Source organism: Amphiura filiformis, chromosome 10 (assembly GCF_039555335.1).
Source record: "Amphiura filiformis chromosome 10, Afil_fr2py, whole genome shotgun sequence".
Lineage (NCBI taxonomy): Eukaryota > Metazoa > Echinodermata > Ophiuroidea > Amphilepidida > Amphiuridae > Amphiura > Amphiura filiformis.
The window spans coordinates 30,278,387-30,292,834 of record NC_092637.1 but is presented as its reverse complement, the minus strand read 5'-3'; the positions used below and the strand labels follow the sequence as shown (position 1 = coordinate 30,292,834).

The window sequence follows — 14,448 nt, the reverse complement described above, 5'->3', positions numbered from 1 at the left end:
CTGCTTTTTGTAAACCAGCATTCTTGAAAATGAGCAACATAATGATTGTTGACTTAACACGGTTTGGAAATAATTTCTTCATATTTTTGGTGTTATCTATCGTTTACATATCCTTCCTAAAACACAAAAGTGCGACCCTCTCCAAACACCTAAATTAGCTAAAAATTTAGGACATGTTACAAAACTATATTGTCTAGAATTTTAGAAGAGTACTTTTAATATTGGCCGGTTATTTTTCACACAGCGACGTTAACTAGGCAATGTACTATTACCTATAACATTAACTAAAACACCAAAGTACGAATATTTCCAAACATCTAAATTAGCTAAAAATTTAGGACATGTTAAAAACTATATTTTCTAGAACTTTAGAAGAGTACTTTTAATATTGGCCGTTATTTTTCACACAGCGACGTTAACTAGTCATATCCCCATACTTTTAACGTAGGGCTATTTGTAGAGGTCACGCGTCAATGGGAAAGAGCACTGTGTATTGTGTATAGGAAAACGGACAGTAACTGCAGTATGACCAAAATGGCTCGCTTTAGGAGTTAGTCTTTTTTTACTTTCACGTTACTTTAAAAATTGCAAATAAAACAGATTCAACCACTTCTTTTAGTCATAACCTGCAATTGATTTGAACAAAAAACTTCTATTGCTTTATACCATCATCCATCATCCTAGTCATGCCAGGAGCACCTCAGGGTGTAGATTGTTGACCACCTGCCAGCATTTGAGGAGACATGTGTAATTACAGTCGCATTCATTCACGTGATAAACTCAGACGATTGCTACCTGAAGTAAAAGTTTATGTTGTTTTTGAGTCGAACGTTGCAACAAATACAGTAAGTCGAAGAATTAAGGTACCAGTTGTGTTCAACCCTGTATATCCTAAATAAAGACAAATGTGTCCAAAATAAAACAAGCAGCCGATGCCTGTACTCTTTAGCTCTGATTTAAGACCTTATTTGTTGAAATTGGTTGAGAATTAAAGAAACGGTGATCTAAAAACCTAATGAAGAAACGAAATCAAAAGTTGCACTTTTGTGTTCTAATCAATGACGGCACGACCCTAGTTTTAACGCGCTAATCAATGGAAGCGCAGCGCTACATGTAGTTCTCATGTTCACAGACGCTTTGTGTACAAATCAATAGGGCATTTAAGGTTAAATACAATTGATTTTCAAGGCTTGATTCCAGAGGGGCGTAAGTTAATAATGGAAACAGCCATGCAGAAAAGAATGAACTCACGCGTACAATAGTGTATCAATCTGAACTAGGGCCACGAACAAACCGCGGCTCGTGAGTCATCCTATATGTTGCAGGGATAGGGAGGGGCAGCCAGGAGAGGACCATATGGGCTGATGGGGGGCACAGTGTCGACTTCCTATTCGATAAATATAAATTTAATACTCCGTTGGTGAGCGACGGGCGACTGGTATTTCACCGAACGCAAGAAAAGGAGTTCTATCTGATTGGCTAGCAATCGATCGCTTAGGTCGCTTAGTAGTCACCTACAAACTCAAAACTGAGCATCGTATTCAATTCGCTTGAAATCGATATTCTATTATTGCCGTAAATAAAGAGAGTGATAGTGTGTCAATAATGTACATTGTATTGCAGCTGGATTTTACATGCATTCTTGTATATCAATTTTTTCTCAAAGAGTTGAATATGATCAAAATTTTTACTCAGGATTTCAAATTTTTACCCGCAAATTGCAGTTAAACATATCCACAGCAAAATACCGGTCCTCACTAATTAGTGTATTTAATTTCCAGTTAGTGTATTTAAGATAAAACCTGACAACAAATAAAATTTTCTTGCAATAGAAATATCATATGGGATACTGATATGGTAGGCCGCAACCGCCACAACGTGGAGCTGCTACGCGTAGCTGACTTTTTGCTCCGTGGAGCCAAATTGACCAATCATGATCATGTTAGAGTTTTTCATTACTCGGAGGTAAAACTGACTAATTAAGTACGACTTACTCATTACGTGAAGCGAATTTATTCATTAAGAATTTGCCAGACGAGCGTCACGTAGTTGCAAGATATCCTCGGTCACGAAAGTTATGATTCAAAAAGTAGTTTATGAAAAGTACGAACTGACTTATTATTAAGGTGGACATGCACTCATAAGAAACTCATACAGTATTGTACATAACTATATAGCTAGGCAGAGTGGTGGTAAACTATGCACACAGTTCTGCGATCTGCAGTGTATCGCCGGGAGCTAATTTGTATAACTTGCGTGGTGTCCCTGCTTCGACCTTCAGCAAACTGCAAACCAGTTCGGATTTACTTTATATACTAGTAGTAGGCCATACATACTGTAGTTACTGTCCGTTTTCCTATACACAATACTCAGTGCGCTCACCATTGACGCGTGACCTCTACAAACAGTGTATGTTAGAAGTATAGGCCATTGCCTAGTTGACGTCACTACTGTGTAAAAAATAACCGGCCAATATTTAAAGTATTCTCTGAAATTCTAGAAAATATAGTTTTGCAACATGTCCTAAATTTTTAGCTAATTTAGGTGTTTGGAAATATTGGTACTTTTGTACCAAAAAATATGAAGAAATTATTTCTAAACCGTGTTAAGTCATTAAGCTTCTCATTTTCAAGAACGCTGGTTAACAATAAGCAGACTATTGTCTCATTTCGTAAACAAAAGCCCACAGTATTGTTACCTTGCGTTCGCTTTATAATCGTTCACCCAACTGAAACTATAATACCAGCTCATTGCTCATTGCACAGGTAAACAGACACAAGTGCAGTGTGTATTTAACCAGAGAAGATCTGATGTAACATAGTTGAGCCGTTTTCATTGAGTGTTATCTTGGTTTAATAGCTTTTAATAGGGTTTAAGTCCTTCAAAGGTCGTGGTGAGTTCTACTGTAGACATGACTGCATCATGATGATTTTTAAGTCAACAACATTCAACAATATGATCACCGTGATAGTATGAGAGTATCAGTACCGTGGGTGTCAGTGATCCTGGCCTGACACAGTAGACAAACAAACAAACAAACACGCCACACACATGACACATGCATGCAAGGTAACATTGACTATACACTAATCAAACAATGGTATTGATCCTGTACAACTGGTCGTGGTTTATTTACAATCGATTCATTTAAAATCCCCATAGTAAACATTAATTTTGGCAAGAGTTTTCTCTCTCTGGAACGAGGATGCATCCACTGGCTCCGCGTAATGAAAAGATCTAACATGATTGGTCAATTTAGCTCCGCGAAGCGAAAAGTAAGCTACGCGTAGCAGCTCCACGTTGTGGCGGTTACGGCCAGCCATATATTGATCATGCGAAAATCGTAAAACATAGAATAGAAACAGTGTGGCAGGCGCTCAAAATCTCAAATTGTATGCTTAGCCTGAGTTGCACGGCCTATCTCGAATAAAATCACCATGCGTAGTTGTTGAAAAACGTGAGGATTCATCGTACTATCACGGCAATTTTTAACACGAAGATATAGGGATGATGACGGTGTGGGGGGGGGTGATTGTGGGCAGCCGTTTTCGGCAATTTTCCTTTGGATATTCTAAATTTTCAATTTTTAAAATTATCCTGGATGATATCTGTCGTGAAATAAATCAATGCTTCTATAGGCTATAATAGGCCTAGTATGCCTATTTATACCCTGATTATGCAATATATAGGCCTACAACAATAACTGCAACAACAGTAACAAAACCAATTTAACAACCAATATTTTGTTAATCTAATTTGTAAAAATATATTCATAGGCCGCGCCTATTAGACTAGTATAGCCTAAAAATTCCTGAATAATATAATGGAAAAAAACCGGGCAAAAACAATCAATCGCTGCAGTCAGAAAGAAAGAAACGAACAAGAAAAAAGAAAAAAGTGAGAGAAAAATAAAATAAAATAGATGGAATGGACCACATAGGGACTCGAACACGTACCAAAGTTTTCCAGCTCAAAACTATAGTAAATGTATTATATAGTTGAACGTGAGTTCGGCGCGCTAACCGATTGAGCTACTGAGTGACCTGTGAAATCGATTGATCTCAAACCGACTATTATGGAATAGTGCATACCAGGCTCTTATGATAAACAATCTCATCACCGCTGTAAATGTCGGAGGTATCGATGGCGAAAAACCTCGATTTTTGCAAAAGTAGCTTAAATTTGGAGTGAAATTCAAATGGTAAAGGAATCGACATACTTTTGAGAAATAATGTAGGCAGTTAGAAATCAAAATTAACGTTCCACAATCCAGATATCGATAATGTAACATAACAGTGTTTTGTGGTACAAGATTCTCGAAAATTGTTCCCAAAAACGGGCTAATAAAATTTAATCGGTACTGTATTTGGTTCTTCCCCATGGCAACATTATTTCTTTGGTCGATTTGTAGTACAATACAAAAAGGAGAAAACAATCACTCGGCGTGGTTTTATACGGAGCGAATATTTGAAAAAAACTGCATGGAACGTGTTTTTGATCTTGTGAACATGGTGCGTAAAAATGATTTAAACGAAGGATTTTCAAACGGATTCTAAAAATGTGTATAAACATACAAAAATAATGTTAAGATACATCCATGCACCAACATTTGACTCACTGCGATATTTGATTGCTGAGAAAACGCGGTTTTAGAGAACAACTTTATACGTCTTTTATACGTTTCTTCGTGTAACCTTAAGCAAACTGCAACTTTTAAATTGGTATCTTCCTTGGGTTTTGGGATCGCGGTGTCTTTATTTCTTCAAAAATATCAACAAATGAGGTCTTAAATTCGAGCTAAAAGATGCAGCTATTGGCTGCTGGTTCCAATTATGACATATCTGTCTTTGTTTATGATATACAGGAGGTGAACATCACTGGTACCTTAATTTTTTGGCTTACTGTAGCATAGTTAAAGAGATCGGTGGATCAATTAATATCTGATTCAGCCAGAAAGTCACCTCCGTCATTTTTTGAAAAGTTATTAAAGTAATTTGATGAGACAGATGCCCCAGATTTATGGTACATAATTTCCTCGTTTTCATATTCCTGTTTCCAAAGTTTTCAAGAATGCCTAGATATGCGTGTTCCCTTTTCCCATAAAATCTGTGGCATATATCTTATCAAATCACTCTTCAGAAATTATGGAAGTACCTCACTGGCTGAATCGGATATTCCGCCGATATTTTTAACTATGCTATTCATTTTAAGTAAATTACTTGCAAATCAAATTAAAGGCCCATTCAGTGATCTGCTCGTCCGGATGATCGTAAAAATAATCAACAATCAGATTATGGTCCCATTTTCACTGTCATTGATGTGCTAACATAGCCGCTAGTGGTTCAGCCGAAAGCTGTGTATATAAAGGCATTTACATGAATCTGTAATAAATTAGCTACATATGTATTTTAATGGGGCTTCAACTTCGTCAATACTGTTGTTTATTTCGTTTGTTAATTTCGAAAATATCAAATGCCTCTTTAGCTCAGTTGGTTAGAGCGTCGTGCTGGTAATACGAAGGTCGCCGGTTCGATTCCGGCAGGATGCACTGGGGTTTATTTTCAACGTTTATGTGCACTGGCCTACTCTGGGGAAAGATTAAAATTTGTTCAATTTGAGTTACTTCTCCTTCACTTTTAGGCAATTTATATAAACTTTATTTATTTATTTATTTATTTATTTATTTATTTATTTTTGACACTTGCGCTGGGATCACTGAATGGGACCATGTTTGCAAGTCCAAATCATCTGTTAATATGTTGTTGTTTTTTACAGGAATGAATATAACGACGATTTCAACCAATCTTACCTCAAAAATTTAAGGGACCGTTCATGAAGTGCCCAGTCATGCATGAAAGCATTTGAATTCACAGTCAATGTGTATATGATACGCCTGGTGACGAGTGCCAAGACCATTCCTGTCGCATTTTTTGATGGAATAAGGCCAAATGTAAAGGGGATAGAATTTATCTGGTATAAAGCTAGATATGTAAATCCATGAATCATTTAAAATTTAAGCCCCGGTAGCTCAGTGAAACCGCAAGGCACTAATCTCGCAAGATTAATGTTTACAGTCCCCATTTTCGAGTTTGTATATGAGTGAGGCTAACCAAACTTGTAGTTCTGATTGCAGGTAATGAGGTTGGTCTAGACTTGTCTTCTACATATCTGTGAATAGTAGTTTGGCGACAACCATCAAAGAAAAATGTGACGCGTTAGCGTTTTGCGTTATATAACTCTGTTCCCCGTGTTACTTCCGTTCACTCGGATCTTTTACACACAAAAAACTGTTATCATGGCTGTTGTATCTGTCAAATGGTTTTTCACAAATGGATTAAGGTAGGTGTAATGAGCGAACCGTGGTTTGGATTCCAGAGGCACAGCCATCAGAAAATGAATAACTGAGATCGCGCGCCAAATAAACTTACTGCAGAAATTTTCCAAGTCTTAAAAAAATAGGCATAGATGGGAATCGAACCCGGCACCTTCCGGTTCTGAATCAACGGATAGTATCACTAAGGCAACTTTCTATCTGCACTAAAACATGTGATATTAATTCTTGATAATGCTTAACGGAAAAAATCAATACTAATGTAACTAACTAACTAACTAAATAAATAAATAAATAAATAAATAAATGTGTCCGTTCTATCGAGCCCCAAAACATCATTAAATAAATAAATAAAATAAAATAAATAAATAAGTAAATAAATAAATAAATAAATAAATAAATAAATAAATAAATAAATAAATAAATAAATAAATAAATAAATAAATAAATAAATAAATAAAGAAATAATACAAAAAGAAATTATAAATTAGTTTTTCCAGGCCCTAACGTTGGAAAAATAAAGCAGCATAAGAAAAGTGACAGACGCACGGTTTCGAACAAGCGACGCCCAGAACAGCAACTTAGAAACCACAACGCCTTAGACCGCTAGGCCATAGAATCACACAGTTTCTTCGAAGTCAAAGAAATTTATTAACCTTTAACGTTACGCAATATTGGCACATGACACGGGCACATGTCTGCGGGTAAAGATACTACATGATAGAAAGGCGCATAAATAATCTAAGGGTCTATCCCTGAAGGTAATGGTCATTGACATGTAACTAATTCTTTGTATACCAGTGTATATACCAGCTACAGTCAACATATAAAAAGAAGTATATTGTTAGGCGTAGACGCAATCATCAATGCGGGAAGTATAAAACCATAGTCGCCACTCGTGCACTTGTTTGAGTCCACGGGTATTCCGAAAACAGCCTTCAACCCTGAAATCAGAGGTCGGTTTTGGGTTGTTACATGCAAATACAAACTAAATATATCACGAAAAAAACCACCAAGAGGACTACGAGACTTATTCAGAGCCAATCTACATTCTGTTATTTACAAAAGCCGAGGATCAAAGTGAAATTATAAAAGAAGCAAGACCAGATATCAACGTTAACTCACGGTAAGCCTAAAATCGCATCGAAAACGCCAAAATGCAGTCACAAAATGTATAATATTACTAAATCACCAAAACGAATTGTAACGTAGGTATGCAGAAAAGACTTGTATTAGCAATAACAAAGTTTATGCAAAAAGATTTGCTTTTGGCATGTCGCTTTTTTGAAATATCACCAAAAATATCAATTTTTTGGAAAAACGCCCCAAAGCGGCCAAGTCACCACCTGTCGCTGTGATTTGGGGTAACTCGTTGCTTCCCTTCTCCAGATACCTGTACTTCAAGGTCGCTCATACCCCACGCCTTAAATGTACACATAAAATGCATCCATTAAATGCTTCATTTTCACTTTTGTGACCAGTAGCTTCTCTTTAATAACTGATGGTCTGTTCAATTTGAAGCACGTGTTTCTTTTTTCTTAACTAAATATATCAATATATATAAGATAAAGTCAGTTTAAAACATACAAAGTAGAATGAATGAATAAAGGCATGGCTCAGGAAACATTTGTTATAACTTATAATACAAATTACCCAGAATACATTGCAAAGGATCAATTTGAGTTGAGTCAGTGTCTTCTAAGAAACTGTGCAATATTTACGAACCCCCCCTCTAACCCTTAAAATTGCTCGCCAAAACTGTCGCCCCTCTAGGCCCGCCAAATATTGCTTTCCCCGCCTTCTCGGTTTGCCAAAAATTCTTTGCTCCCCCTTTGCACAATTTGATGGGCTAGATATATGATGCGAACTTATCGAGCAGCACATTTTGCATAATTAAACGTTTCTGGGTGCCAACAATTGCTTCCCCCCCACCTCGGGTTGCCAAAAAATCTTCGCACCATACCCACCCCACCCCTTTTCGTTAACGCTCCGGTTAGGGTTCATTATTATTGCACAGCCCCTTGTTAGTTTACATAACTTATTTGAATTGCGACATCTTACATGATATGTGCTTCAAATTGTACCATTAAGCCTGCCAGTGAGAACCGCGAATATTGGATTTGGACAAATCCACCTCAAATCCCTTTAAACGAAGTTTTGAAACGACATTGAAATATTCATTTCATTCCATTTAACTATTTATTACTTTCGCAATATTATGTAAATACATCACTCGATTATATGGATAACACTTTCAATAATTTAACTCTATAAATATCATTGTGTAAAGTATACGGAAAGGATTTACAGGATTTCAAGATGTTTGAGGCCGGAAGGTGTCAAATTTGTATTAACATGATTGATATAAGTATTGTATTTAAAGGAAGGGATCCATGCTAACTAAATTAGAGTCAAGCGGTAGCATGACCAGCAAGTTTTTAAAAAAACGACTGATAAAGAAGAATAAACAGATGCACCGCGGGACTATATTTACACGAAACAAAACGCTATTGTCCTATGATATTTTTCGCTGGGTACAAAATATATCTAAAACCATGCTAAATCTAATTTACTGTCCAAAGTGTAATATTTTAATAACTCATTAATTCAAAAAGTTACACCAATCTTACAGTCAATCCGATTGTTTGATAATAAACAATCATTCTTGCTTCATTTTACGCGGTATTTTATAGCCAAATTTAGTGGCAAATCATAGCTAATCATACATACTGCAGTTACTGTCCGTTTTCCTATACACAATACACAGTGCTCTTTCCCATTGACGCGTGACCTCTACAAATAGCCCTACGTTAAAAGTATGGGGATATGACTAGTTAACGTCGTTGTGTGAAAAATAACCGGCCAATATTAAAAGTACTCTTCTAAAGTTCTAGAAAATATAGTTTTTAACATGTCCTAAATTTTTAGCTAATTTAGATGTTTGGAAATATTCGTACTTTGGTGTTTTAGTTAATGTTATAGGTAATAGTACATTGCCTAGTTAACGTCGCTGTGTGAAAAATAACCGGCCAATATTAAAAGTACTCTTCTAAAATTCTAGACAATATAGTTTTGTAACATGTCCTAAATTTTTAGCTAATTTAGGTGTTTGGAGAGGGTCGCACTTTTGTGTTTTAGGAAGGATATGTAAACGACAGATAACACCAAAAATATGAAGAAATTATTTCCAAACCGTGTTAAGTCAACAATCATTATGTTGCTCATTTTCAAGAATGCTGGTTTACAAAAAGCAGGCCATTGTCTCATTTCGTGAACAAAGGTACACATATCATTGTTTCCTTTCGTTTCCTTTATAATCGGTTACCCAACTGAAGCTATAATACCAGCTTTATTGCGATATCGCACATGAAAACAGACACATGTGCACAACCAGAGAAGATCCGATTTAATCAGTTGAGCTGTTTCAATGAGTGTTATCTTGGTTTAATAGCTTTTAATGGGGTTTAAGTCCTGCAAATGTCGAGATGAATTCTACTGTAGACATGACTGCATCATAAGCGGTTAAGGCCATGGACTTCTAATCCATTTATGAGTTTTTGCTCAAGTTCGAAACTTCCCACCACTTTTTTTTTCAATGTTTTATTAACCAATTTATTGTCATAAATCAAGAATAACACCATTTTGAACACCGATTGCTATGGTGATATTTTTTTTTTCATCAAACAAACAATTTATCAGTGGCTCTGTTCACAGCTCAAATTATATTTGGAATAAATTGGATTGCCCCGCAGGGCTACAAAGAATCACACACCACGAAATATTGATATATCCAACAAGCTTAAATTATAAATTAGCTCCCGATAGAGGGCAGGGCTTGATAAGGGAAATTCAAATCACAAACCGCGAAAGATCGCCGACAACCGCCTTTTAATAGGGATATCCAACTAGATTGCCCCGCAGGGCTACAAAGAACCACAAACCGCGAAATTTGGATATCCAACCAGAGTGCCCGTAGGCCTATCGATTATAAAGAATCACAAACCGCGAAATATGGATATCCAACAAATTAAGACCACAAACCGCGAAAGATCAACAACAACTGCCACTCAATATTGATATCCAACTAGATTGCCCCGCAGGGATACAAAGAACCACAAACCGCGAAATTTGGATATCCAACAAGCTTAAACTATAAATTAGCTCCCGATAGAGGGCAGGGCTTGGTGAAAACAACAAACCACGAAAGATCGCCGACAACCGCCGCTTAATAGGAATATCCAACTAGGTTGCCCCGAAGGTCTATACAAAGAACCACAAACCGCGAAATTCGGATAGCCAAGTAAATTGCCCCGCAGGGCTACAAAGAACCACTAACATTAGAACACGATTATCTTGCCTAGTCGGGGCATTTAGACGCTTCCGTAGTATAGGCTTAAATATATGCGCATTAACCAGTTCCGACTTGAAGTAGGCCTAAATCGGACTTACTCTCTGTGTCTATCTGGCATTGTCTACATTGGGTGTGTGTTGTTCATATTTACACTTTCTTTACATATTTACGTTGCCTTGAATAATTAAAGTGTATTAAAATGTATCTTAACATTACAGTCACGCGTGACGAGCAAGTTTTAAAATAAACGACTGATAAAGTTTTGTTAATTTATCTTTTATTGTCATGAATCAAGAATAGCAATCTCAAACATCTATTTTTCGTTATATTTATTCGTTTTATGGAGCACTTCGTAACCTGATGACTTTCCAAGCTTGGAGCTGATTGGCTACATTCATAAAAAGAAAAGAAATCTACCAAAAAAACATTGACAACGTAAAGAAATCAGCAAGTTTAAAAAAACCCACCTCGGCTCACTTTTTGAAACTTGGTCCCATCTTGAACACCAACAGCAAATCAGTGTTTTTATTGTTATTTCAACAGAATACAGCGTTTCCAACAAGATTACAAGCCTACTTGTTATTTGTTTAATTCAATCATGAATCATGATTATTATAAAACAAAACACAATAGGATATTGGTTTACCATGCAAGAACAAGATAATAATTAACCTTTTAGGTCGTTTCAGAAAGCTTACAAATTAATATCGCATTTGCACATTAAAGATACATAACACTTCTGGAAATGTTTTAAATTTATATAAATATGATAAAGTTGAAATCAGTACCTTTTACAAATGGGACCAAGTTTCAAAAAGTGAGCCGAGGTGGGTTTTTTTAAACTTGCTGATTTCTTTACGTTGTCAATGTTTTTTTGGTAGATACAATTTACATGGACTTTCACAAGCAGCATCGTGAAAAGTGCATTGGTTCCCAATAGTTTAGACTGTAAAGTTGTCGCGGGATATCGGCTATAGAAATGGACGTTATAAAGATGTCCACTGATTCTTACATTGTAAGTGCGTCCAACTGTCGAAATAAAACAAAATGTTTGGATTTTTGTTACATTTTAAATATGTCGATACCAATAAGCAGTAAATGAGTTTAGCTTCATAATATTTGTATTATTTAAATATACTTAATTAATTTAATGTAAAAACTGGACAATTCTGTTCCAATTGACCAGCAGAGAACCAAAGGATAGATCCAAAAGGATAGCGTGACCGAGCGGTTAATGCGTTGGACTGTGAATCCCAAGGTCCCGGGTTCGAAATCTGAGTGGGTCCGCTTGAGCAAGGCACTTAAAAATGAGTACAGCTTGTCTGTACGCAGTGCGATAATACTAATACATATGAGGAAGAATAATAAGGAAGAAGAAGAAGATACAAGTGTGTCACACTAATAAAACGGCAAAAATGTGACACAACGTCCAAAATGTGACACAGCGTCCTATTGGGCATCTTTAACACATTATTACGTGATGCGTCTGTATTCAGTTGTTTCACAACTACTCAATTCAACGAAAGAAATTACATTTTTCAAACACGAATGTAGTACCTGTTTCGCACCTGCAGAACTCCCAATCCTCTTGTCTCATCAATACGCGTCCCAAATAATGCTTTTCCAATCAACGCTGGGACTTGCTTGACAATAGGATAAACAAAAACAAAAGTTAAAGCATTCATACTGTATCAATAAAGATGAAAAGTTCATTTCAGGCATTCAGCAATTCCGATTATTACTATTCCAGTTTTTCAATTTTTTCTTTTTGCACGATTGTAATACCCAATGGGGTACTTTTACTAATACTAAGGTTGAAGTGCTTTCAAACTTTCATTATGGTCAAAGGTATGCGTTTTTGATGAAAATTGGGGTCCCCAGTTTTATTCGGCAATTCCGCCATAGAGATTTAGAATATAGGGGCGAAGTGGTTTGTTTTCATTATACCTCATTATTTGCAGGGCCGTTTCGACCATTAGGCCAGGTAAGGCGGTCGCCTAGGGCGGCAAACGCAGAGGGGCGTACAAAATAAAAAAAGGGGGAGAAAAAAAACGGGAATGGAGAAAGAAAAGGGGAGAACAAATGAGGGCGGATAAAAAGAAACAAATGGGAGGAAAAATACAAGGGGGCGAAAAGAGAAACAGAAAACAGGGCGGAAAAGGAAAAGGGGGACCTGAGAAAAAGAAAAGAAACGGGGCAGAGAAAAGGTAAGAAGACACGGGGCGGAGAAAAAGAAAGAAGAAACGGGGCGGAGAAAAAGAAAGATGAAACGGGTGGAGAAAAGGAAGATGAAAATGGGCGGTGAAAAAACAGAAGAAAAAATAGAATAGAAGAGGAGGGAAAAGAAACAGAAAACACTAAGTGTCGAAGAAGAACAAACAGTAGGATAAAAATACAGAAAAGAAGGAAAACCATAGGCGTAGATCCGGGGGGGGGTAAATATTTTGCCAGGGGCGTGGTCTATACAATCATCCCCGTCCCCTCCCCCAATGTTGACGCCTATACCGTATGTGGGTTTCTTCCAAATTAACGTCATAGTTGGCCATTTTAGTCCCAAGAGTGCAATTTTCTCGCGCTTCGCGCGAATTTATTCCATTTTTGCACCACATTTCAACAGTTTAGCTTCAAAATGGCAAAATTTTCTGCGCGCTTGGCACGCATTTATACCACAAACTTATTATGTTGTCAAAAGGTGCTGAATTCACTATATACATGTACTTCAAGGATTTGTTCCAACCCCATCCCTCAATGTCAAAAAGAAATCTATGCCACTGAGCATGCTGAGGAAAACGGTCATAAATGGTCGTATAAAAATAGGTAAAAACTGATGAGTTTTCCACTAAACACCTTTTGGTATGCTTTGGTGGGGCTGCAGGGAGAGGTTTTGCCTAGGGCGCCAAAATCCCTAGGAACGGCCCTGATTGGCTTAAAATTATCAACCAACCTCCTCGGCAGTTAGTACTAATAATGAGCCAAAGAAAAAGAAAATATATATTTGACCAAAGTCATACAATATCAACTGTCATAAAGGTCTAAAGCCGATATAATGAACGAAATAAACAACACTTACTATCTAAAGTCGTTTAACCCAGAAAACACAAAACGTTTTCAACACCATTCACAAACAGGTTATAAAAGATTGTCAGAATACTTTTAAATGTAGGGTTATATAAAGGGTATATAAAGGATATAAAACGTTTTCATACCATTCAAAAACATTTTTTGATACCCTAATGAAAATATTTTAACATAATATTATTCAAATGTTTGCAAAAAATAATATTTTGAAAATATTTAAAAAATATTCTTGTAGTGTGCTTACAATCAAAACGTTTTAAAACGTTTTCATGACCTTTTAATGTTTAATGTTATCAAAACGTTTTTACCTATAACCAAAACCCAAAATATAATTTACATAAAACGTTTTTAAAACATGTTTGTGTTTGCTGGGAAGCTCCCTTTATAAAATACGACAATGATCATCATGCAGTTATTGTTAACTACGTGTATGCACACAACACTGGGACACTAGGTAATTGACCCGCACTAGTAGCGCTGTGCTGTGGGTATATGAGATGAACTAGTTAGCGTCATATATCAAAAAGTATAAAAGCTCTGATTTTAGTACTTGCTCTATGTTTTAATTGCTCATTCTTTTCAAAATATCTGAATTTTTAATCCGGTACAAGCTTTAATAACGAGGGAGCATGCATTTGTATGAGAAAGGAAATCTACCATCTTATCCAAACTCTCGTGTTAATCCAAT

General features: G+C 36.4%; 1 non-coding gene across 1 annotated transcript; it reads left to right on the top strand.

The window, feature by feature from the left end:
* Nucleotides 1-5,474: 5,474 nt before the first annotated feature.
* Trnat-ggu (transfer RNA threonine (anticodon GGU)) lies at nt 5,475-5,548 on the top strand. Its single transcript has one exon. It is a non-coding gene; the product is annotated as a tRNA-Thr (tRNA).
* Nucleotides 5,549-14,448: the final 8,900 nt, after the last annotated feature.